Consider the following 25,571-nt stretch of genomic DNA (forward strand, 5'->3'; position numbering starts at 1 on the left):
CACTCTAAGCCAAATTCCAGGCCCCAAGAAAGATCCCAATTCTGACTTCTCTAATATATCACAACTAAAAATTCTTCTGTACCTAAAAGACCTACTGTGTCAGGATTCTTGTGTTTTTTTCCTGTATTTCAGAGTGCCCATAGACACAAGAAGGTTTCATTTAAATGACACAAAGATTATTGGACTTTTTAATTTGAATAAACAATTTATGATTTTCATGGCATTAACATTACATACACAAACTGGGGAATAGGATTTCCAATATTCTTTTTGTTCTGAGAAAGAAACTTGAGTAGAATTAATTATACCTTTCAGGGGCAAGGATGCCAATTTGAATATTATGAAAATCAAGTGATAATTAAAACATTGACTTTCAGGATTACAAACTTGAGACCTAATTTCTCCTGTTATTCAGTAATTTTTATGTTATAGTTGTTCTAAAAGGCTCTTATATATACATTTCCATAATGACATACATGACTGTACATATTTTTCACATTTATTTCTTAGCAGCATAGCGCCATGATTATTTTTAGTTTACTACTAGTTAGAACGAGCTTTATAAGGTACACCAATACATTTTCTGCAGCTTTAGGGCTGTGAAGCATTTTATGATGGAATGTTTTCCATTAGAACTTAGAATTACATACATGTGCTATCAAATGCTTATCATTATATTAGCATCAAGAATGGGATACAGGGCTGGCCTAGGAAAAGTAGTACAAGATATGGAAAAGGGAAAACCACTAAGTTCATAAAGGGAACAATGTAACATACCATGCTCGGTATTTACAATTCCTCTACTGACTGTAATCAACAGTTCATTGTAAATTTGGATCTCTGTAAGCTCTCTCAAATATATCTATATCACTGCTGTGTGATTCTTATTTAGCATTCCAGGAAGAACATTTGTGATGCTTTTTAAAAGGGGGTTATGTTGCTTGTATTAGTTTATATGCACTCTTTACAGCAGTTTTCCTTACTCCTAGGGATCTGTTTCAAGACTCCCTAGCATAGATGTTGGAAACCCTGCATGTACACCGTGTTTTCCCCACATAATACACTGTTGCTGTACAGTACCAGAATTGATCTGTCTGTGTTTTCTGTCTGGTTGTCGTTTGCCTGTACTTATACTTTGGGGCCATTACAATGTAAAACAGGGATTACTTAAAACACCAGCACTATGGTACCAAGACAAGTGATCTCTTAGCAGATCATTAATGGATATGCTGAACATGATGATTCATGGTTCAGAAGGAATAGAACGGAACGCCTTATTTCCTAATGCTACTCAGAATGGTGTGCAATGTGTGGCTTATGAATTGTTTATGTCTGGAATTTTTCACTTACTATTTATGGGCCACTTTTGACCACATGTAACTCAAACTGTGGAAAATGAAACTGTGGTTAAGGGGGAAATTATAGTGCACACCAATGCATATTTTGTTAATTTATTCTTCAGTTTTTAATTTCATTTAATGGTGCCAGCTGAGAGTTGTTAATTTTCACCTTACTCATTTGAATAAGGCTCTCTGAACATAGAGCTTGCACTTTCCATAGGATGGAACCCAGAGCACACCGAAGTCCTCTTTTCTATCTCTCTTAGAGTACTGGAGTTGCAGGCACACAGCTATGGCTGCCTTCTTACACAGATGCTGTATCCAAAATCAGGTCCCCATGGTGCAAGTACCCTTAACCACTGAGCATCTCTACAGCCACAATAATAGGCCAAGTCACCCTCAGAACTCTTTAATTCACCAAGTTTCTACTTTTGGGTGATTTGTACACCATGGGTTCAGTTTGATGTTGATAGGGAAACCCTCAAAGGATGTGGACATATCCTACTTTTAAAAGCTGAAGAGAAACTTCTCATATTTACCTTGTATTTAATGGCTGGGTTATTTTTTTCTCTAAGGATGGTATTTAAAATATATTTTTAATTTATGAATTTCATGCACATATAAAACGTATTTTGGTGATGTCCATCCCCCATACCCTTCAACTTTTCTCAGACCCTCTACTTACATCATCGCCCTCCTAACTTGATGTCAACTTTTTCTAACCTACTGAGTCTAATTTCTACTTGGTGCTTCCAGGATGTCCAGTTGAGCACAGGCATCCTACCTGGGGCACACTCCTGGAGGAAACAGTCTCCCAACTTCTAGCAGCCATCATCTGTGAATATTCTTAAGGTATGGGTAGGACATCATGAGCTCTTCCCTTATCCATATTGAAAATTGGACTGGCTTCATCTTATGCAATTCTTATGTAGTCAGCCCATAGGTGTAGTTAATTCATGTACATCATGGCCTTGCCATATCTGGAAAATACTGTCTCACCACAGGTTTCCTCAACCTCTGGCTCTTACAATCTTTATGCTCCCTTTTGTAAGATGATAATGGGGCCTTTTGTGTGTGTGTGTGTGTATTGTATAGATGTTGTCTTAGGGTTTTATTGTTGTGAAAAACACCATGACCATGGTAACTCTTACAAAGAAAACAGTGAATTGGGACTTGTTTTCAGTTCAGAGGTTTAGGCTGTCATGGTGGGAAACATGGCAGCTGGAAGGGTGCAGGCTGACATGGTACTTAGAGAAGGAACTGAAAGTTTTATATCCTAATCTGCAGGCAGCAGGGAGAGACTGCTATACTAGGCGTAGCTTGAGCATATGAGACCTCAAAGCCTGCTTCCACAGTGACGCATTTCCTCCAAAAAGGCCACACATCTTATTAGTGTCACTCTATGGGTCAAGTAGTCAAATGTATGATTCTATGAGGCCATTTCTATTCAAATCATCACAAGTGTCCTATTTAGGGTTGAGAACTCCATGATTATTTATTCTTTATACTTAGACAAATGGTGAGTCTCTATATTAACCACTATCTACTGCAAAAGGAAGCTTTCCCAATACAAGTTGAGAGATGCACTAATCTATGAGTATAAGGTTAGGGGTTTAACAGGCAGTTTGGTATTATTTCATTTAACAAAATATTAGAAGTAGGTCCTCCTCTCCAGCCATGGGTTCTTGGCCCAGTTTGCAATGCCTGAAATGAGTTCCCTGTAAGCAGCATAGGATGTCCTGAGTCAGTGAAGTTCTGAGTAAATGTCTATTGTTGACATGGGGATGGTCATGTCGCAGATACTAGCCTTTGACCCATGGGAGAATGGTAAAGCCTTCTCCCCAGTGTTGAGTCTTAGAGGAATATCAAAGCCTTTCTGTGGTCTGAGTATCAATGTTAACGGTGTGTGCAGAACATATCCACCAATGCTTTCTCCTCCAGAACACTTACAAGCTGAAGACCGAGCCCCTACAGAGACTGACACAACTGAAATTAGATAAACCCATCTCCTTGATAAAGATATATACCATAAACCCCAGCTCCTTGTTTATCTGTATGCTACAGTTTTACCTCCTTGTTCAGCTGCAATAGCCCTGTTTCCATGTTTGACTGTATATACTAACCATGCTGAGTTTGTAGGATGCTGAGCGCTGTCAGTCAGAGACATCAGACCAGTGGAGTACAGCTTTTCCATGTGTCTGTCTTTTCTTCAGTCCCACAATGCCCAACTCAGGTCCACCCTTGGAGATATGCTAAATGCTGCAATTCTATTTTGTGGAATGAGATTTAAATCAAAGCACTTAATTACTCCTATGAGATCCATGGCATTATTGTAACCACAAGCATATCTTGCCAAGATAGTCATTATTGTAGTTTTAAAGTTTCACAAATGTTTGAAAAATATAATGATACATTGGCCCTCAATTTTTCACATCATATAACTCTGTGGGATGGATACTGGTGTACCATGAAATCATTTTTCCTCAACTCCTTTTCAGGGATGGTAAAACATTCTCTTAAACAACTTTGAAGGAGGGAGGTGTTACACTCTTTAAAATCTTCACAGCTTCAAGTTTTATCAACAAACCAAGTTGTGTCTAAATTCTACAGGGCTCTCATTTTAGTATAGTACAGTTTAATACAGCGATAGTTGGACTTATTAACTAGCACTAATTCTTTTTAAGCAATGCTTTTCCTATATCCAAATAACACATAGACAGAAGTCTCTAAATGTATAGCAGGTAGTACTTTCTTTGAAGTAAAGTAGATAACCTTTATTTTTCCTACAATATATTATGGCTTCAATTATGCTCAGAACCTTGTTGTCTAGGAGTATATTATTTCTTCTCATTGCTGTAGCCAAATGTCTGACAAGACCCAACTGAAGGGAGAAAAGTTTGCCTTGGCTGACAGTTTGAAGATACAGTCTATCATGGCAGAGAGAAACAATGATGTGGGAATAGTTTATGGCACCAAGAGTAAGAGTATTTGCACATATTTTGATTGACTAGTAAGGAAAGAGTGGGAGAGATAGAGAGAAAGAGTGTACAAGTAAACACTGAAAACAGGGCTGGGCTCTAAATCTTAAATCATCCCCACTGACTCACAGACTTCCTCCACTTCATGTATAGTTCCAGAACCTTCTAAAGCAGTACTGCCAGCTCAGAACCAAATATTCAAACACACAAACTTGCAGGGGACATTTCACATTTCTGCCATAACAAGGTGCTAAAATGATCACCCTAGAGGAAAGACTGACATCATAGAGAATTCTGCTTCTTGTTCTCTGTCATAAGAGCAGGTCTCTTATAAAACTGTTGAAGAAGTATATCATGACTATGTTTTGCTCTAGAATTGAATGCAGTTGCAATCATTAGGCATATCACTTTGCATGTGTGTAATTTAAATGTACACACACACACATACACACACATCTATCTATCTATCTATCTATCTATCTATCTATCTATCTATCTATCTATCTATCTATCTATCTATCTATCTCTACCAACTATAGACCAGCCTTCTATTTATTCAGACAGAGTCTCTCATTGGCTTGGAATATGACAGGTAGGTGAGTTGGCTGTCCAGGGAAACCATTTAGCTTTAAAATTTTTTTAACGAGGGTTCTGGGGCTCAAGCTCAGGTTCTTTTTTTTTTTTTCTTCCAGACAGGGTCTCTCTGTGTAGCCTTGGCTGTCCTGGAACTCATTCTATAGACCAGGCTGGCCTCGAATTCAGAAATCCACCTGCCTCTGTCTCCCAAGTGCTGGGATTAAAGGTGTGTGCCACCACGCCCAGCCAAACTCAGGTTCTTATTGTTGCAAAATTGATACTTTACTGACTGATTAAATTGTCTCTCCAGGTTGATTTTAATCTATACTCTTCCATTAAAATTAATACTCTGTGAGAAAATGATTAGGTTTAGAAGGGAAAAAGGGGATGATGAGAAATTAACATGTTCATGAAGTATATTGAGATTTCTTTTGGGGTCATTTATGAATCCAGTCTTTTGCACTGATAGAAGAGAATACATTAATAATAATGTTTGGTTTTCTATTGTGGGACACTTCTATGTAAAAATGTATTTTTTTAGGGGCCAAGAGATCTTCACTGAACTAATAATACAGTTATGCTTTCCATGTATATACCATAGATTAAAAATCCTTGGTATATTTAGTACACAATGTAACTATAGTTGAAATAAATAAAACAGAGCATTTCATAACTTAAAAACCCTATTTAATAACTTTAAAATTCACTGAGCGAGATGAAAATAAAGACGCGCAAAGTGTTAGGGCCTACCTACAGTACAAATTAAATAATCATTCTTCATTACACACAAACATGCAAGAAAATTTAGGTAAGCTTTTAGAGTGCAATGTTTTACTTTTCTGTTTTAAATTACCATGCATGTCTTACTGATGAGGGTGTTTAGATAGTGTTATTCTGTATGATTTCAGTCTGCCATGTGAGTTCTTTGCTGCTGTGTAGCCTCCTTGCCTAAGTGGGCTGAAGAGCTCTCATGTTGTTGGTGTGCACACGGAATTATGGCTGGTGTTAAACCTCTGCTTTTGCTCAAATAAACAGTTCATAATGCACACTGTGGTAGAATTATACTTTAAGTACCTACATAGACAGAATACAACCAAGTTCTTCCCAGATGAAACAATAGTTGTTCAGAAATTACTTTGCTGTTGTCAGAATCCCATATAGTAACATTTATTTTCTAGAAGACAAGATGTGCTCTTTCACATTTTAAATAGTTAGTTTCTTGGACATCAGTGTGGAGTTTACAGAGAAATGTAAAAACACTTCTTGGCTCATTCTGCAGTAGCCATTTCTTTTCTTTAACCTAGGGCCATAGTTGCTATTTTGTCACATTGTTTTGTTTTAGGCTGATAGTTAACTGATTAGGAAGAAGTATTACTTGCAATTTTGGAATGTAACAAGATAATTCCCTTCTAAACCATACTGTAGAAATAGGCTGGCAGCAGTTGACTGATGTGGTATTTGATGGAATAGTTAATTTACTAAGTGGCATTTTTTTTTCTTAAAATGAAAAGCTTTGCCATGACTTCAACAGAACTTGAATAATGGATTTTTTTTTTAAATGAAAAAGTAATTGAATCAGTTCCCAGAAAGAAGTGGTTATCAAAATAGCAGTTGGAACTTAAGTTTCATCCTTCTTAAAAACAAGGGGTGTACCAATGTAGAACATGAGTGCTAAGGTATGGAAACTTGATTTTTTTTCAATTTTTTTATTAGATATTTTCTTTAGTTACATTTCAAATGCAATCCTGAAAGTTCCTTATATCCACTCCCCACCCTGCTCCCTTACCCACCCACTTCCACTTCTTGGCCCTGGTGTTCCCCTGTACTGGGGCATACATATAAAGTTTGTAAGACCAAGGGGCCTCTCTTCCCAATGATGGCTGACTAGGCCACCTTCTGCTACATTCACAGCTAGAGACATGAGATCGGGGGGTATTGGTTTGTTCATATTATTGTTCCACCTATAGGGTTGCAGACCCCTTTAGCTCCTTGGGTACTTTCTCTAGCTCCTCCATTGGGGGCCCTGTGTTCCATCCAATAAATGACTGTGAGCATTCACTTCTGTATTTGCCAGGCATTGGCATAGCCTGACAAGAGACAGCTATATCAGGGTTCTTTCAGCAAAATCTTGCTGGCATATGCAATAGTGTCTGCATTTGGTGGCTAATTATGGGATGGATCTCCAGGTCTCTGGATGGTCCATCCTTTCATCTTAGCTCCAAACTTTGACTCTGTAATTCCTTCCATGGGTATTTTGTTTCCTATTCTAAGGAGGAATGAAGAATCCACATGTTGGTCTTCCTTCTTGATTTTCTTGCGTTTTGCAAATTGTATCTTGGGTATTCTAAGTTTTGGGGCTAATATCCACTTATCAGTGAGTGCATATCAAGTGAGTTCTTTTGTGATTGGGTTACCTCACTCAGGATGATATCCTCCAGATACATCCATTTGCCCAAGAATTATACTGAAGGGTTGAGAAGCACCTGAAAAACGTTCAACATCCTTAATCATCAGGGAAATGCAAATCAAAACAACCCTGAGAATCTACCTCACATCAGTCAGAATGGTTAAGATCAAAAATTCAGGTGACAGCAGATGCTGGCGAGGATGTGGAGAAAGAGGAACACTCCCCCATTTTTGGTGGGATTGCAAGCTGGTACAACCATTCTGGAAGTCAGTCTGGTGGTTCCTCAGAAAATTGGACATAGTGCTATGGGAAGATCCAGCAATACCTATCCTGGGCATATACCCAGAAGATGTTTCAACTGGCAATAAGGACACATGTTCCACTATGTTCATATCAGCCTTATTTATAATAGCCAGAAGTTGGAAAGAACCCAGATGCCCCTCAACAGAGGAATGAATACAGAAAATGTGGTACATTTACACAATGTAGTACTACTCAGCTATTAAAAACAATGAATTTAGGAAACTTGATTTTTATGTGAGGGGAACCAGCTATAATGTAGTCAGGAGCAAATAAATGGAGTCAGAACCTGCCTTCCCAATAACAAGTACAAAAGATGAGTTCCAGCTTCTTGGAAACAGTTCATCTCTCATGTGAATTAGTTCTGGGAAGCCCAGATGACTTTAACCCAGAAAGTGAGTCTATTTGTAGGATTCATTTAGGAATTCTAGACAGCTAATAAGTCTTAGACCTATACAGGAAACTTCCTTACTGGCATTGAGGTCTGAGACTTCAAGTGAAGAAAAATCAACGGTCTTGGTGCCTAGGGAACCAAAGCAGATTCACAGTAAGAGACATATTATGATGGAAGAATTAGTGGAAGAAAGCAACACACAGCACTGACCATGTGATTAAAGTAAGCACTGTGTGATGAGGCTTTTCAGGGAGGTTTGCCCTTTTTCATCTCCATATATGTTCACTCATGTCTTGATGTCAGAGCTGGTTGTCCATTGGGTGGCAAAGCTTCTTATGCTTGAGTATGTTATATGTCTGTGATTTTTATTACTGTTCTGCAATTGCAAAGTGTTCTTCAAAATATGGCCTTGTTGGAGGAAGTATGTTATTGTGGAGGTGGACTTTGAGTCCCTTCTCCTAGCTGCCTTGAAGGCAGTCTTCTGGATCAAGATGTAGAACTGTTGGCTTCTTCTCTAGCACCTTATCCTCCTGGACAGTGCCTTGCTTCCTGCTTTGATAATTATAGACTGTGCCTCTGAACCTGTAGTCCAGCCCCAATTAAATTTTTTCCCTTATAAGAATTGCCTTGGTCATCTCTTCTCAGCAGGGGAAACCCTGAGACATCTATCTATCTATTTATTTATCATTCTGTCTGTTTCACTGTTCATCCATCCCCTCTCTCTCTGTCTGTCTATGTCTCTGTCTCTCTCTATATCTTATATCATCTATCTATATATGTATCAGTTTCTATCATGTCTGCTTATCTTCTAGTCTATTCATTAATCTAGCCTTTATCTAAATACAGCTTATTTTCTCCTCCCCTTGTGAATTGTGATAGAATATCACAATTCACAAAGGAAACACCCAGTGTTTTTAAGAAGGTAGAACTGTCAGTTGCTGAAGATAGGAGTAAAATTTCCTGAGAATGAGAAGTTTCCCCAGCTCTAATTGAATTATTGTTCAGAGGAGCCATGATTTTAGACAGCCAAGTAGAAGCAAAAATTCTCTCTGCAGCTAATAAAGTTTGCACACCAAGATTTCTCCAAATTATATGACTGAGAAGAAAGCAATATGATAAGCATAAGACACTTTATTTCCACTGATGGTTGGGGCCAGAATGAGTATGAGCAGAGTTTCACCACTAAGACATGTTTTGAAATACACTAGCAAGATTTTGCTGAAGGGACCCTGATGTAGCTGTCTCTTGTGAGGCTGTGCCAGGGCCTAGCAAACACAGAAGTGGATGCTCAGAGTTAGCTATTGGATGGATCACCGGGCCCCCAATGGAGGAGCTAGAGAAAGCACCCAAGGAGCTGAAGGGGTCTGCAACCCTATAGGAGGAACAACAATAAGAACTAACCAGTACCCCACCCCCCCAGAGCATGTGTCTCTAGCTGCATATGTAGCAGAAGATGGTCTAGTCAGCCATCACTGGGAAGAGAGACCCCTTGGTATTGCAAACTTTATATGTCCCAGTACAGGGGAACACCAGGGCCAAGAAGTGGGAGTGGGTGGGTAGGGGTGTGGGGGTGGAAGGGTATGGGGGACTTTTGGGATAACATTGGAAATGTAAATGAAGAAAATACCTAATAAATTAAAAAAAGAAAAAGAGCATAGTTGTGCTTCCAGGATCAGGTACGCAGAAGGAACTTTAATAAGTCACTGATCCACAGGGAACATCACAACCTGCGACCATTCTCCCCTCAGAGCTCATGGCTTTCTCTTCCTATTTTTAGTTGTTTAGTTATTTTGTCACTGGTGAGCCTTGCATATACTCAGCAAGCAGCATTTTTATTGCTTAGCTATCTCCCTATACTCAAAAAAATAAATCAATATAATTTGAATCACATACACATGTACAGACATTGCATCTTTAATTTTTATCACAGTGACTTTATCAGGAATCTTTTAAGAACTTGGTTTTTAATAACTTACCTTGAATGTATAGAGATTTGATCCTATTTGTGCAGTAAAAGGGTGCACAAAGCAACTTTCCCCATCCTTTACAATACACCCATAATTATAAAACATCTCCATCATTTAAGGACCCATTCCAGGGCTACTTTCCCCAGAACACAGAGATACTACAAGAACAAATTATTTTTTCCTCCTTTTTTATAATTTCCTCATAATCTAGCTCTTTTGTGTTTACTATTTGTCCTGGCATTTTAGTTCAGTTTTATGTTTCATTTGGTTTTTATTTCATTATCCATCTTTGTTTAAATTGTCACTCATAAACATACTAATTAGAGAATTATGGCAACAATTAAACGTTGCCTGCTTAGTGATAGAAATCTGACTAGATTTGTGTTGCTTTTCAACTGCTAAGCCTGTCATCATGTTGACAGACCTATGTGGGCAGCAGAATCATTTTTTTTCTGTCACAATAAGTTTTAGGATTGCATATTTTGTATTACTATATCTAAATTTGAATATATCATTTGTGACTAGTAGAGATTAGAATTCTCATGAAAGAGTAGCATATCTAGTGGTTATTAAAAATGCAAGACCCAATTTACTAATCTTAAAGTAAAATTAAGTTATTCAAATCATTTGCAATAATTCATTAAAACATGACTTAAAATACCAACAGTAAAAATCTTTGATTTGTCATGTATGTAGCTCTCCAGAGACACAATGTACCATGCATCTTTGTATTATTTATTCAAAAGTTCATTATGAATCTCAATTTCTAGTTCTTCGTATGGATGAAATTAGGATATGGTTGTGTTCATTCATTTTAAATAATGAAATTTTGATGTAGAAGGCTAGTACATAGAGAAAATATCATTAAATAGATCAAATATTACCCAGGGATCTTACTTTGATTGGGAAATTGATATTTATGCTAACTTAACTAATGCCATCATAAAGAGCATAAACAACCCAGTAAAGATTGGATTAAAGTCCGGAGTCAGCTAATTCACTGGCCATGATGGGTGGAAATAGAAAGTCCTCCTGGAAAATGTGAAGAGAGTCTATAGAGATGAAAAAATACCTTAGTAGGATTTCAAGTGAGAAGGCCCATGAGAGTATATTCTGGTTAGGTGAGTGAGCTGGTGTGCATGTGTGTGTGTGTGTTGGGGGGATATGAGAAACAGTGACCACTAAGTGTGGCATGAATGTGGACTGAGACTGAGTCAGTGAGGGCTACATGAAGACAGAGGGTGCATGGTGAAGAGCTTATGGAGAAACATGGCAGGGGTGGGGGTAGTGTATAATGGTAGGCTCAGAGACAAAAGAATCCAGGCCTGAACACAGCCTAAGGAGAAGATGTTGCCACAGATGCAGAGGGTGAGATTGGCATCATGATAGGTCCAGATCAGGATCTTGCTTCTTACACCAAAGCACTTGTTATCCAACTGATGCACTGAAAGGCAGCCTTCAAAGTGGAGAACCCAAACCTTTGCACTAGGATTAAATTAGAGAAATGACAGAGTAAGTTTTATTTAGGGACAAGCTAGATGAATTATGCATGCTTTCTCTGTCTAGAAAAGGAGAAAAATGAGGAAAATAAGTGACAAGTAAATATCCAGAATATTTTAAAAAGTAATGGCACTTTCTGTAATAAATACACCCTATGAGTAATGTAGTTTTCAAAACATATTTAAAAATTAAAAATTATAGATCACACAAGCCTTGAAGTTAAAGTATAACATAACAGATGTCTAGGTAAAGACAGGTTTGGCTTTACAATTATTTCAAATCAAGTAAATTATCTTTTTATTTTTGTCATAGTCAAAATACATTAGAAAATATTTACAATTTATAACAAATATTCTTGAGTTTAATATCATGCTACACTTTTGCATGAGTTAAATTTATATAATTAGATCTTGATTATTACATGTCATAGCAAACAGCTTTCTTATTAACAGAGTAAAGCAAAGTTCAACATAGTTCTTTTTTTTAAAAATTTTAATATTTTTATTATGTATTTTCCTCAATTACATTTCCAATGCTATCCCAAAAGTCCCCCATACCCACCCCCCAATTCCCTACCCACCCATTCCCATTTTTTTGGCCCTGGCGTTCCCCTGTACTGGGGCATATAAAGTTTGCATGTCCAATGGGCCTCTCTTTCCAGTGATGGCCGACTAGGCCATCTTTTGATACATATGCAGCTAGAGTCAAGAGCTCCGGGATACTGGTTAGTTCATAATGTTGTTCCACCTATAGGGTTGCAGATTCCTTTAGCTCCTTGGGTACTCCTGTTTCTTAAAAACATAGTCAAGGGCTGAGGGAGTGGCTGAGAGGTGGAAAGCTGGCCTAGCACGGAGGTGTACATTTATTTATACACTGATTATGGGATGGATCCCTGGATATGGCAGTCTCTAGATGGTCCATCCTTTCGTCACAGCTCCAAACTTTGTCTCTGTAACTACTTCCATGGGTGTTTTGTTCCCAATTCTAAGAAGGGGCACAGTGTCCACACTTTGGTCTTCATTCCTCTTGAGTTTCACACGTTTAGCAAATTGTATCTTCTATCTTGGGTATCCTAAGCTTCGGGCTAATATCCACTTATCAGTGAGTACATATTGTGTGAGTTCCTTTGTGATTGTGTCACCTCACTCAGGATGATGCCCTCCAGGTCCATCTATTTGGCTAGGAATTTCATAAATTCATTCTTTTTAATAGCTGAGTAGTACTCCATTGTGTAAATGTACCACATTTTCTGTATCCATTCCTCTGTTGAGGGGCATCTGGGTTCTTTCCAGCTTCTGGCTATTATAAATAAAGCTGCTATGAACATAGTGGAGCATGTGTCCTTCTTACCGGTTGGGACATCTTCTGGATATATGCCCAGGAGAGGTATTGCTGGATCCTCCGGTAGTACTATGTCCAATTTTCTGAGGAACCACCAGACTGATTTCCAGAGTGGTTGTACAAGCTTGCAATTCCACCAACAAAGGAGGAGTGTTCCTCTTTCTCCACATCCTCGCCAGCATCTGCTGTCACCTGAATTTTTGATCTTAGCCATTCTGACTGGTGTGAGGTGGAATCTCAGGGTTGTTTTGATTTGCATTTCCCTGATGATTAAGGGTGTTGAACATTTTTTCAGGTGCTTCTCTGCCATTCGGTATTCCTCAGGTGAGAATTCTTTGTTTAGCTCTGAACCCCATTTTTTAATGGGGTTATTTGCTTTTCTGGAGTCCACCTTCTTGAGTTCTTTATATATATTGGATATTAGTCCCCTATCTGATTTAGGATAGGTAAAGATCCTTTCCCAATCTGTTGGTGGTCTTTTTGTCTTATTGACGGTGTCTTTTGCCTTGCAGAAGCTTTGCAGTTTCATGAGGTCCCATTTGTCAATTCTCAATCTTACAGCACAAGCCATTGCTGTTCTATTCAGGAATTTTTCCCCTGTGCCCATATCTTCAAGGCTTTCCCCCACTTTCTCCTCTATAAGTTTCAGTGTCTCTGGTTTTATGTGAAGTTCCTTGATCCACTTATATTTGACCTTAGTACAAGGAGATAGGAATGGATCGATTCACATTCTTCTACATGATAAGAACCAGTTGTGCCAGCACCATTTGTTGAAAATGCTTCTTTCTTCCACTGGATGGTTTTAGCTCCCTTGTCGAAGATCAAGTGACCATAGGTGTTTACGAGCTATTATCTCACCTCAAAAGGAATATTTCCTCTCTGGACAAACTTCTGCTTTATTTTTCACTGTCTGTCTGTCTGTCTGTCTGTGCACGTATGTACATATTTGATGTGTGTGTATGTGTGTGTGTATTTGTGGGTATGCACATGTAATAGCATGATTGTGGGTCTCAGAGGAAAACTTGCAGGAGTTGGTTCTCTCCTTCCAGCATGTGGGAGTCCCAGAAGGAAACTTACAGTATCAGACATAGTGTTTGAGTTATCTTGCCAGATTCTAGTGTTAATTTTTATTCAACACTGATATAGGAAAGACATTGTGTAAAACAAGTATGCACATTGTGAACCATGGATCTACCATCTATCTACTTATTTGAACCACTATTCTTTTAAATCTTTCACTGTCATGTTTATTTATTTCTCCCTTTCTTCTGTGATACAGGTTCTCACCTGGGTGATCCATCTGTCTAAGCTTTCCAAAGACTAGGATTATAGGCATTTTTGACCATCATGATGGCTGTGTATATAAATCTAGCGGTTAGTGTTTTTGATTTACTAAGTTACTCACACATTTATCTAATGACTACTTACTAAATATTAGAATACTCAGAAAACAAAAGGATCTTCCTTTGTTGAGTTTCTCTAACAGGGAATATTAACAATAAACAATACATTGAATTGTTGAACCTTATCTGAAAATTAAGGTTTGAGGATAAAGTACTGGGACCAAGAAATTAAAAAAAAAAAGATCAAAAGTTAGAGAGGTTACTACTGGACTTTGCTGTTAAAAGGAAGACTTAGAAGAGACTGAGTGCCTACCAAGAAGCAACTGGGATAGTAAGAACATTTCTGGCTGAGAGAACAATAAGCCCAAATGCCCTTCAGTGTCTTCAGGAGAAAGTTTATGTCAGTGATGCTGAAATATACTAAGTCAGGGGAAGAAAGTTAACAGCAGACCGGCAAGAACAGAATTGGGAAGATCTGTTATCCATTGTAAGGGCACATGTTTTCTATTTTAATTGATGTGAGTGAATAACCTGACATGGACAAGAGTTTCTATGACTTAGGTAGGAGGCAATGAAGATGACCTGGGTTGGTGACAATCAGGCATATGGGAGAGGTCATTGGATTCTGTATTACTCTTTTTCTGAAGAAATGGTTTAAGGAACAAGGGGAACATCAAACATAAGTCAAGATTTCTGGCTTGATCAATGTGAAGATTTGTTGAGTTAACTGGTTTGGAGATTAGTCTGAATAAGAATACCTTTTAGGGAAAGATGTTGTATGCATGTTAAGTTGATACATGTTAGACTTGAAAGTGTATGCATTGAAATGATGGTTTGTTACAAGGACTTAAGATTGTTACGTCAGGTGCTGCATGGTTGTCTCAGCAATTAAGAGCACTGAATGCTCTCCAGAGAATATGATTTCAACTCCTAGCACCCATGTGCTTCTCATATCCCTCTGTAACCCCAGTTCTGAGAAATCTGATGCCCACTTCTGGCCACCGTAGGCATCAGACACAGAAAGTGGTACACAGACCACAGATAAAATGCTCATATACACAAAAACAAAAATAAATATATGGTGAGGTGAGTGTGGAAATTTTTGTCAAAAAGCGTATCTTTAAGCTATCAAAAAGACATATTAATTCCCCAATATAGGGGAATAATAGGGCCAGGAAGCGGAAGTGGGTGGGCTGGAGAGCAGGGTGAGGGGAGGGTATAAGGGACTTTTGGGATAGCATTTGAATTGTAAATGAAGAAAATATCTAATAAAAATTGTTTAAAAAAGACATATTAATTAAAGAACCTAGTAGAGCTGAAAAGAAAAACACAAAACCTTGAGCTCTGGAATACAAAGTCAAGAGGCAAGCAAGGGAGAGAGATTTCTTACAAAGGAGCAGCTATGGAACTATGAGGAAATTCAAAAGAGTATAGTGAAAGAAAGAGTAAGCAATGGAGGGAGTGCTCAACTGTAACAAGTGAGGCTGCTTAGTCAAAATGAAGAATTAGAAAGGATTTGTACATATACCAGTATGGGAAGCATTGGTGAGACTGACTAGAGCTATTTTAGCAATTGAAGTGATAGATGCCTCATAGAAGTGGACTCAAGAGAGAATGGAAGGGGTGGGTATATAAATTGGTGATAGGGCACTTGACTACCATGTTTAAAGATCCCAAGTTCATCCTCTAGGCCCCCACCAGCATACACAAAAAAGAGAGTTAATGTAAGTTATCAGAGAAAAAACACATTTCATGTAAGATTTGTTGAAGAATGGAGCAATAAACTGGGAATCAGAATAGGAGCTTGGTAAAGTGATATCATGAGCTGTTGCAATAAGATGTGAAAATAATGTGTTTGTTCTGATGGCAATGATTAGATAGAAAGCAAAAAAAAATCAGAATGGATATCCTGGAGAAAATGGAAATTTTAGGTAAATTTTGGAAAGACACATGGGAATAAGATTTAGCTCACAGGTAGATAATTTGGGTTTGGATAGAAGCTGTGGTAATTACTTGCTCAAATAAGAAGGAAGGCATAGTACATCATTATAAATATAAGTAGAACAGGTATGATGGCAAACCTGGTGAAGTTGTAATCTTACTGAACTTCTTGGTATGGATGAAACCAAATTCATTATCTGAAAGTGAGTGTGGAAGACAAAATACTCTGATTGCAAAGAAAGAAGTTTGAACCAGATCTGTAGGCAAGTGGGAAGTCGATGGACTAGGAAAGCATAGCATGGATGCCAGTCCTCACCAATACCTCAAAACTTATAAACATATTCGTAAGTATGGATATGTTTAAAGTGAGAGCCATATCTGCAAGTTTGCTTTTATTCAGCTGCATTCTGGCTCATGAGTACCTGGGGCAGGAGAGGGCAGAAAGTGAAAAGACAGTTTTAAACAGAAGAGCAACTTAGCCCAAAGAATAGCATGTCATGGTGAAAGGGAAAATGGGTTGAGTTTATGTGTGAGAAGATGTTGTGGTTATTCTCCATATCATTTAAGAAGGATAAGAGAAGGGGAAAAGACTTAGGGTGGATGGGGGCAATGGTAGGATCATGGGCTTGGTGGTTCCACAGTGAAAGTGGGTATGTTAGGACATCTCAGGGAGGTTGAGAGAGGTTAGGTGTTTAGAGATACTCTAATGATTCTTAGCTGCTCAAGATCCCAGAGTTAGGAATAGTGTAATGCTTATTTCTGATGACATTTATACCGTCTTCTATAAGGTTCAAGAAATATTCAAGAAAAGGCAAAAGCATATTAGACTTGGAACATAAGGAGGAGGGCTGTGAAATCTTCTCTTGAGTATGACACAGCCATCATGAACTCATAGCAGCTCCTGCCATGTACACTGGCTCTGCACAAGACTATTACTGCCATCAGCCAGTTATGGATGTGGGAGGGGATCACAAAGCCTCATATGTCCATGCTGGCTACTGAAGGATGCGAGGAAAATGGAAATCATTGTCTTTAGTTGTCTGCCTACAGGTGAACTCATCAGGCTTCAGTAGATAGTTCCATATTTGTCACCACTCAGATATCCCTGGTAAAACTCAGTGGGTCATAAAATAAAACAAAAAGACCTGAATTTGAAAAAGAGATCATAAGAGAGGAAGTGGTTTTAACCATGGTTGGAGAAAGATGAGAGAGAATTAAGGAGAGAGTAATTAAAGTGTGTTATAAACTTTTGGGTCCATCCATTTGCCTGCAAAATTCATGGTGTCCTTGTTTTCAATGGCTGAATAGTATTCCACTGTATAGATGTACCACATGTAGTGAAAGAGAGTATAAACTGATGGTTTACAATTTAGGATGGAGTATTTTCCAAGAAACACAGTACATAGCTGGACACAGCAGTGATGCACAATGAGGGCAGCTCCCTCTATGTGATCCTAATGACACAAGAGAGATAAGTAGGTGAATTGTCACCATCTGAAGTGAGATCAGAAAACAAACAAACAAACAAACAAACAAACAAACAAACAAAACAATGCTCTGAAAGGAGAGAGAAGTTTTCATCAAGACAAGAAGGTGAACAGAAATTTGGAGATGAATTAGAAGATATAGGTTCTTTTTGATGGCAGACTTAAATGCCAGAGAACAAAGAGGATTGTTTAGAAGTTACAAAAGGTGGGAGTAGGGTAGCTGGAAGACATATAGAACCTTGTGAGATAAGAAGCAGGGAGAAGATTGGACATCTGACAGTCTGGTCTTCAGTGAACAACATAACACAGATAAAGATGATGGAGTTATTTTAATTTTTTCAAATATGAAAATCTTCTAAGTAATTAAAGCATTTTTTACCTTGTGAAGGATCCAAAATTAGAAATAAAATACATTCATCTACCATTTTTCTAAATGTTAAACTTGCCTAAAAAATTTGTACATTTAAAAATGATATGGCTAACAGCAAACCAGTAGCTATTTTCAACGAGGAATGTGAAAAATCAGAGTTTAAGGATTATTTTGTTGTAATATAAAAAAAAGTAGTAGAGTGGGAGAAATAGTTTGTTAGATGACTAGTTAACTCGCTAACTGGTGAAATAATTCCAATGGAAAGAGGAGGAAGGATAAGGGAATGAGGAAGACAGGAGAGGAGAGGAGAGGAGAGGAGAGGAGAGGAGAGGAGAGGAGAGGAGAGGAGAGGAGAGGAGAGGAGAGGAGAGGAGAGGAGAGGAGAGGAGAGGAGAGGAGAGGGGAGAATTCTGAGACAATACTAATATGATTCAGGGTTTGTAATGTAACAGATACTGAGTAGTAGGAAGCGGAAGAGTCAATTATGACTGGAGGTTTTCTGATTTTATCAAATCAAATACTGAAAATATTTGATTTTAGGGAAATCAATTTTGCTCAGAGCTCAATGTTTCTATATTTAGCGTTTTGTGTTTTCTTAGGAAATACTACTTGAATGTGTGATGAAAACTACCTTCTGACATTTCCAGAAGAGTATGAGCCATACATACAAGCATACAATAGGAAGGTGCGTGATGCCCTTGTGTGCATTCTAAGCGTGGGATCTAGAAGGTAAATGTTATTTAACATCATTATAAGTATTTTCCTTTACACATTTGCAGACCCACAATAGACCTATTTTAAAAGCCCAGAATTAGAAAAAGCCACATCACACCAAATGTCAGAGGAGATAAAATGCTTAGAAGCTCTGCGCCTGAAGCTCATGGGATAAAACTGGGATGATATTTTGATGGTTCCCTAAATAGCCTAAGGGAAGAGTGATGTGATTTTAAATACACCCAGGAAATAAAGGCCAGCATGGGACATGCTAAGCTTTGTGCTATAACCTTCATTCAAAGACATGTTCAAAACCAACCTTATGCATCTCAGAATCTTATTACCATGGCATGGAAATCTTCTATAAAGGCCCATCAGAAGCAATATAAACACAGTATGTGATCCCATCACATTAACCAGCCTTGTGGTAATCTTTACTTTAAAAGTGCAATAGAGAATTATCTATAATATTTTAATTAGAAATTTGCTTTTGGATTTTGCATTATTCACTGATCTGATGCACTGATCTATCAGTCTCCTGCTCTCTGAAAACATGTTTTCTTGAGTCTGTAATCTCTGTCCACTTCAGTCGATCACATAGCCACAGAAGATATGAGTAATTTTGAAGGAATTTTAAATGACATCATATTATAAAATTTCCAGCTCTCTGTTTTTCAAAGAGATCCATAGTAAGCTATATTTAAGAATTTTGGTAGAGAATGGGAAATACACAAATCATTAAGTTTATCCTTTGAAAGAAAAAGATTTCAAGTTTCTCAAGATGTGTTAGCCTTAAGTTTCCAACATTGATTCTTTTTAGAATAAGTAAACTCTAAATCTTCAGAAAATCTATTTATAAATTTTCCATTAGGAAAAGACTCTCTGCCATGTTTTCTTTATCTCTGCTAATTTTTGTAGTTGTTCATTTGAAGTATTGACGTTCCGAGGTCTTTCAGTGATGATAATATCAGAAATGACTGCATGGGTATTAGTAAATAACCCCATTTGACAGTACTTGTAAAACGACATTCTGTCCACGGGAAGTTTTAGCAGCATAGTGCTGACACGATGGCATAGGTGCTACCAGTTGTGAACCCCACGGACTCTCTTCCTTGGTTTATTCATCTGCTAAATAGAGTATAAATAGTTGCCATGTAAGACTTGCTTGAAGTTTGAAGGACATGATCTATGAAAAGATTTTAGGGTATTGTCAATGTTCAATAAAATGTGGTGTCAAACATTTAGAATTTATTGTGAAGCTTGAATTTGTTGGGTAAATATGTCCAGTGAATGTTGAAAGACTTTTGAAACATAAGTAACTCCAATGTCTGGGAGATGATGGCTTTAAGGAGTTATCTGAAGCTACCAGCTAAAATAAGTCTTTATTCCATGAAGTTGTTACTTCCAGGTAATTTGGACACAACTACATAAAAGTAACTAATACAAAGGAGAAAGCCTGGTGAGGTAGGGTTTCCTAGTAAGGCTTTTTTAGTCAGAATATGATCACAGTTGGTGGACATAGCTCGTTTCCCCACTGTGCTTTCTGTGGCACCAACAGCTCTGATGCCTCACATACAACACTTAGAACCTGGCCGAGTGGCTGGCACACAGCACCTCCTTCATAAGTGACTGGTTTAGAAAATGAATGGGTTTGGGGACTGATGTTTGTTCAACTTCTGCTGCCTGGTCCCTGCATACTGGGAGCTCTGCTCCTGAAATACCCTCTTAGCCTGGAGTAACAGAGCTCTGTGCCTCACCAGCTGGTGCTCTGCCCTGCCAGTGCAGTGCAGTGATATGAGTTGCTGTAGATGCTGTTGTTGCTCCTACCTTGCGGCTACAAAGATCTCTGTCTTTATTCTCTTTTCCATGCTAGTGGAAAAGACAAGGAGACTGCTCGCCCCTCTGTATTATTTATTTTTTGCTTGGCTGGGGGTGGTGGAGTAGGGAGAGTTCTCACAGTGAGGTTAATTAATTCTTAAATTCCTTAACAGTTATTGTGACAGCCCTTTCAATGGATGCTTATGGTTCCATTACTTTTCCAAAGGTGTCCCGGAAGCATAGCATCTTTTCTGGGATTGAGTTGGCTCACAGCAGCCAGGTCCTGCCTTGCTTTACCACTCTCTTACAGACTTTGTGCATCATTGATACCTATCATTCATGCAGCATCACATTCCTTCTTGCATTCTGGTGAATCGTGTCTCCTTATAATCTTTTTTTTTTTTTTTAATTTTTGCATGATGTACCCATCAACATAGCTACCCATTTTGTTGATTACATTTTGAGCATACCCCTACTACTCAGGATTCAAGCTACCCCCTTAAGACCCTTCATTTCCTGTGTAAATGAGCACAGATAACTGAGAACCTAGGTAAAGCAATGGCCTCCCTCCATTCACTGAATATTTCTGAGTCTTGGGTCTAGATGAGATAATAATAACTGCTGGCACAGTTGTAGAGATTAGTAAGATACATAACACCAGGCATATGGTAGGTAGGCTTCTCAGGAGATGGAAACCAGACCAGCAGGGTTTGTGAGCAGATTTTTCTAGAGCTAAATGGGGTGCTCAGTGTCAGAAAAAAATAAAGAATCACAGAAGACTGTCAAGGCAAGACACAGAGGAAGAAAACAAAACATAATTTACAAAGAAAGAAAGTGATGGAGCAAAGTTGAAGCTCAAGAAATTGGTTGCAAGGCCAGTATAGGACAGTCTTGTGCTGGTGATAATTAGCTCTATCTCCCAAACCAGGATGCTGTACTCTTTGTCCACATGGTGAATCATCTCTGAATCTCTATAATGCCATGCTCCCTCTAGCATCACGTCTGTTATGATGTTGATTTGTCTGAGATCCCTCAATAGCAGACTCCAGGTCAATATTAAATGTGAAAGTAATTTGTCAGGGAAAATATCTGTGAGGAGAAATGAAGGCTAGGGAGTGTGTTCTGAGCTTCAGGAAGATGAGACGGGAGTTTCGAAAGAAAGATTCAGTAGTGTGAGGTTATAAAAATATTTTAGATGGTTGATATTGACTCCTTGAGGCAAACAGCAAAGGTGTTCTTGAGAGGAGGCCAGCAGTTCCCCAGAGAAGATCTGCCTGGGTAATCATTTTTTTATATATTATATTTTAGTAGTGTTACTATAATTTATTTATTTTTTATTAATCATTTCATTCATTTACATGTCAAATGATAGCCCACTTCCTAGTTACCACTCTAACATCCCCCATCCCACATCTGCCCTCCCTCTCCCTTTTTCCTCTTTGAGGGTGCTCCCCCCTACCCACACTCTCCCCCTGCTCTAGCATCCCCCTTCACTGGGGCATCAAACCTCCCTGGGACCAAGGACCTCCCTTCCCATTGCTGTGAGGTAAGGGCATCCTCTGCTATATATGTATCTGGAGCCATGGATCCCTCCAGGTATACTCCTTGGTTGGTGGTCTAGACTATGGGTTATCAGGCCAACCTATATTGTTCTTCTAATGGGGTTACAGTTTTCTTCTGCTCCTCCAGTCCTTCTGCCAGTTCCCCCACCAGGTTCCCTTGGCCCATGTGTGCCTGGGCTGCTTTAGAATTTGGAAGCAGCAGCCTTCCTCACAAAAAGTATGAATTCGTAGCCATCATAGCAAGTACTGAATGTAGTGTGCCTATATCCTTTTCTTGTTTAGAAGAAAATATATCAAAATGTTTTTCTATATCAAATTCATAAATATTAAAATGTTTTTAAAAGAGATACTAAAACAGAAAAAATTTAAATCTAAGAAGCTAAAGAGGAGAGAGAAGAAATAACAAAGGGCCAAGTAGAAACCACACCACCATATAGTGAAAACACATAAAACGAATAAATCATGGAAGTAAACAAAAAATAGACTAAAATCTCCAAAGACAGAAATTTCCATATTGTAAAATAAACCAAAGATAAAGCTGTGTGTGTAAACATAAGACCTAAAAAAGGTAAAGATACAGATAAATAGAAAGATGTGAATGTTAAGTTCAGAAAAGAGAACACTGGTTTAGTTATATCAAGAATACTTCCAGGGGTCTGTGCTCCATGGGAAAACAACTTGTACATACAGAGGATCTCAGTGAGAAAACCACCCATATTTAAAATAAATAAAATCAAACTTAAACTTTAAAAGAGAAATTGATTAATCTATAAGACTAATCAGAAATTATATTTCACGATTCTTCATGTAGAAGATCAAATACTTATAAGCAAGGGCACATAACATTTAAGATGAACAATAATAATCTTGGGTTGGAGAGATTGCTCAGTGGTTAGGATGACCAGACTTTGATCTCCAGAACCCATCTCAGCTGACTCACAACCACCAGAGGGTCTGTTGTCTCTGCTCTACACAGATACCTGAATTCATATGTACACCCCTCCAAATAAAAATAAATCTTCAAACATTAAAAAAATAATTGTGACCTAACAGACAGACACGGAATGCTACACAGGTTAATCAAAAGTTTACCAAGTACATTGGAAATGCTTAGGAGGATTAGCTAAAAGCCATGCCATAAAGAATGATATTTTCAATCCCTGGCATTGTGGCACACGCCTTTAATCCCAGCACTTGGGAGGCAGAGGCAGCCGGATTTCTGAGTTGGAGGCCAGCCTGGTCTACAGAGTGAGTTCCAGGACAGCCAGAGCTACACAGAGAAACCCTGTCTCAAAAAACCAAAAACAAACAACCCCCCCCAAAACCAACAACAAAACAAAACAAAACAAAACAAAAACAAAAACAAAAAACCAAAAAAAAGAAAAGAAAAAAAAACGGATGATATTTTCAGATGAATCAATTTCTATTTAGAAATTAGAAATCAACAACAGAAATAAGCTGAGGGAGCTGTATCCCACAGGAAAAGGAGAATTCAAAGTTGTATACGACTAAGGAAGTAAATGTGGTACTAAGTCCATAACTTAAAACGTAGAAAACCACCACAATCTAAAACCGAGTATTAAAGCAGGGGCTCTCAGTCTGTGGGTGCTGTCTTTAGAGTGTGATGGTCCTCTCACAGGGGTCACCCAAGACCATCTACATACCAGATACTTACATATAATTCACAACACTGACAAAATTACAGTTATAAAGTAGCAATGAAAGTAATTTTGTGATTGGGGCTCATCACAATATAAGAAACTGTGTTAATGGGCCACAGCGTTAGAAAGGTTGGGAACCATACATAAACATGATAAAAGCAATCTACAGCAAACCAGTAGCCAACATCAAAATGAGTGGTGAGAAGCTTGAAGCAATCCCACTAAAATCAGGGACTAGACAAGGCTGTCCACTCTCCCCATACCTATTCAACATTGTACTTGAAGTCCTAGCCAGAGCAATTCGACAACAAAAGGAGATCAAGGGGATACAAATTGGAAAAGATGAAGTCAAAATATCACTTTTTGCAGATGATATGATAGTATATATAAGTGACCCTAAAAATTCCACCAGAGAACTCCTAAACCTGATAAACAGCTTCGGTGAAGTAGCTGGATATAAAATTAACTCAAACAAGTCAATGGCTTTTCTCTACACAAAGAATAAACAGGCTGAGAAAGAAATTAGGGAAACAACACCCTTCTCAATAGTCACAAATAATATAAAATATCTTGGCATGACTCTAACTAAGGAAGTGAAAGATCTCTATGATAAGAACTTCAAGTCTCTTAAGAAAGAAATTAAAGAAGATCTCAGAAGATGGAAAGATCTCCCATGCTCATGGATTGGCAGGCTCAACGTAGTAAAAATGGCTATCTTGCCAAAAGCAATCTACAGATTCAATGCAATCCCCATCAAAATTCCAACTCAATTCTTCAACAAATTAGAAAGAGCAATCTGCAACTTCATCTGGAAACCTAGGATAGCAAAAACTCTTCTCAAGGATAAAAAACCTCTGGTGGAATCACCATGCCTGACCTAAAGCTTTACTACAGAGCAATTGTGATAAAAACTGCATGGTACTGGTATAGTGACAGACAAGTAGACCAATGGAATAGAATTGAAGACCCAGAAATGAACCCACACACCTATGGTCACTTGATCTTCGACAAGGGAGCTAAAACCATCCAGTGGAAAAAAGACAGCATTTTCAACAAATGGTGCTGGCACAACTGGTTGTTATCATGTGGAAGAATGCGAATCAATCCATTCCTATCTCCTTGTACTAAGGTCAAATCTAAGTGGATCAAGGAACTTCACATAAAACCAGAGACAATGAAACTTATAGAGGAGAAAGTGGGGAAAAGTCTTGAAGATTTGGGCACAGGGAAAAGATTCCTGAATAGAACAGCAATGGCTTGTGCTGTAAGATTGAGAATTGACAAATGGGACGTCATGAAACTACAAAGCTTCTGCAAGGCAAAAGACACCATCAATAAGACAAAAAGACCACCAACAGATTGGGAAAGGATATTTACCTATCCTAAATCAGATAGGGGACTAATATCCAATATATATAAAGAACTCAAGAAGGTGGACTCCAGAAAATTAAATAACCCCATTAAAAATGGGGCTCAGAACTGAACAAAGAATTCTCACCTGAGGAATACCGAATGGCTGAGAAGCACCTGAAAAAATGTTCAACATCTTTAATCATCAGGGAAATGCAAATCAAAAAACCCTGAGATTCCACCTCACACCAGTCAGAATGGCTAAGATCAAAAATTCAGGTGACAGCAGATGCTGGCGAGGATGTGGAGAAAGAGGAACACTCCTCCATTGTTGGTGGGATTGCAAGCTTGTACAACCACTCTGGAAATCAGTCTGGCGGTTCCTTAGATAATTGGACATAGTACTACCAGAGGATCCAGCAATAGATCTCCTGGGCATATATCCAGAAGATGTCCCAACCGGTAAGAAGGACACATGTTCCACTATGTTCATAGCAGCCTTATTTATAATAGCCAGAAGCT

Source organism: Mus caroli, unplaced genomic scaffold (assembly GCF_978045245.1).
Source record: "Mus caroli unplaced genomic scaffold, Mus_caroli_1 scaffold_14, whole genome shotgun sequence".
Taxonomy (NCBI): domain Eukaryota; kingdom Metazoa; phylum Chordata; class Mammalia; order Rodentia; family Muridae; genus Mus; species Mus caroli.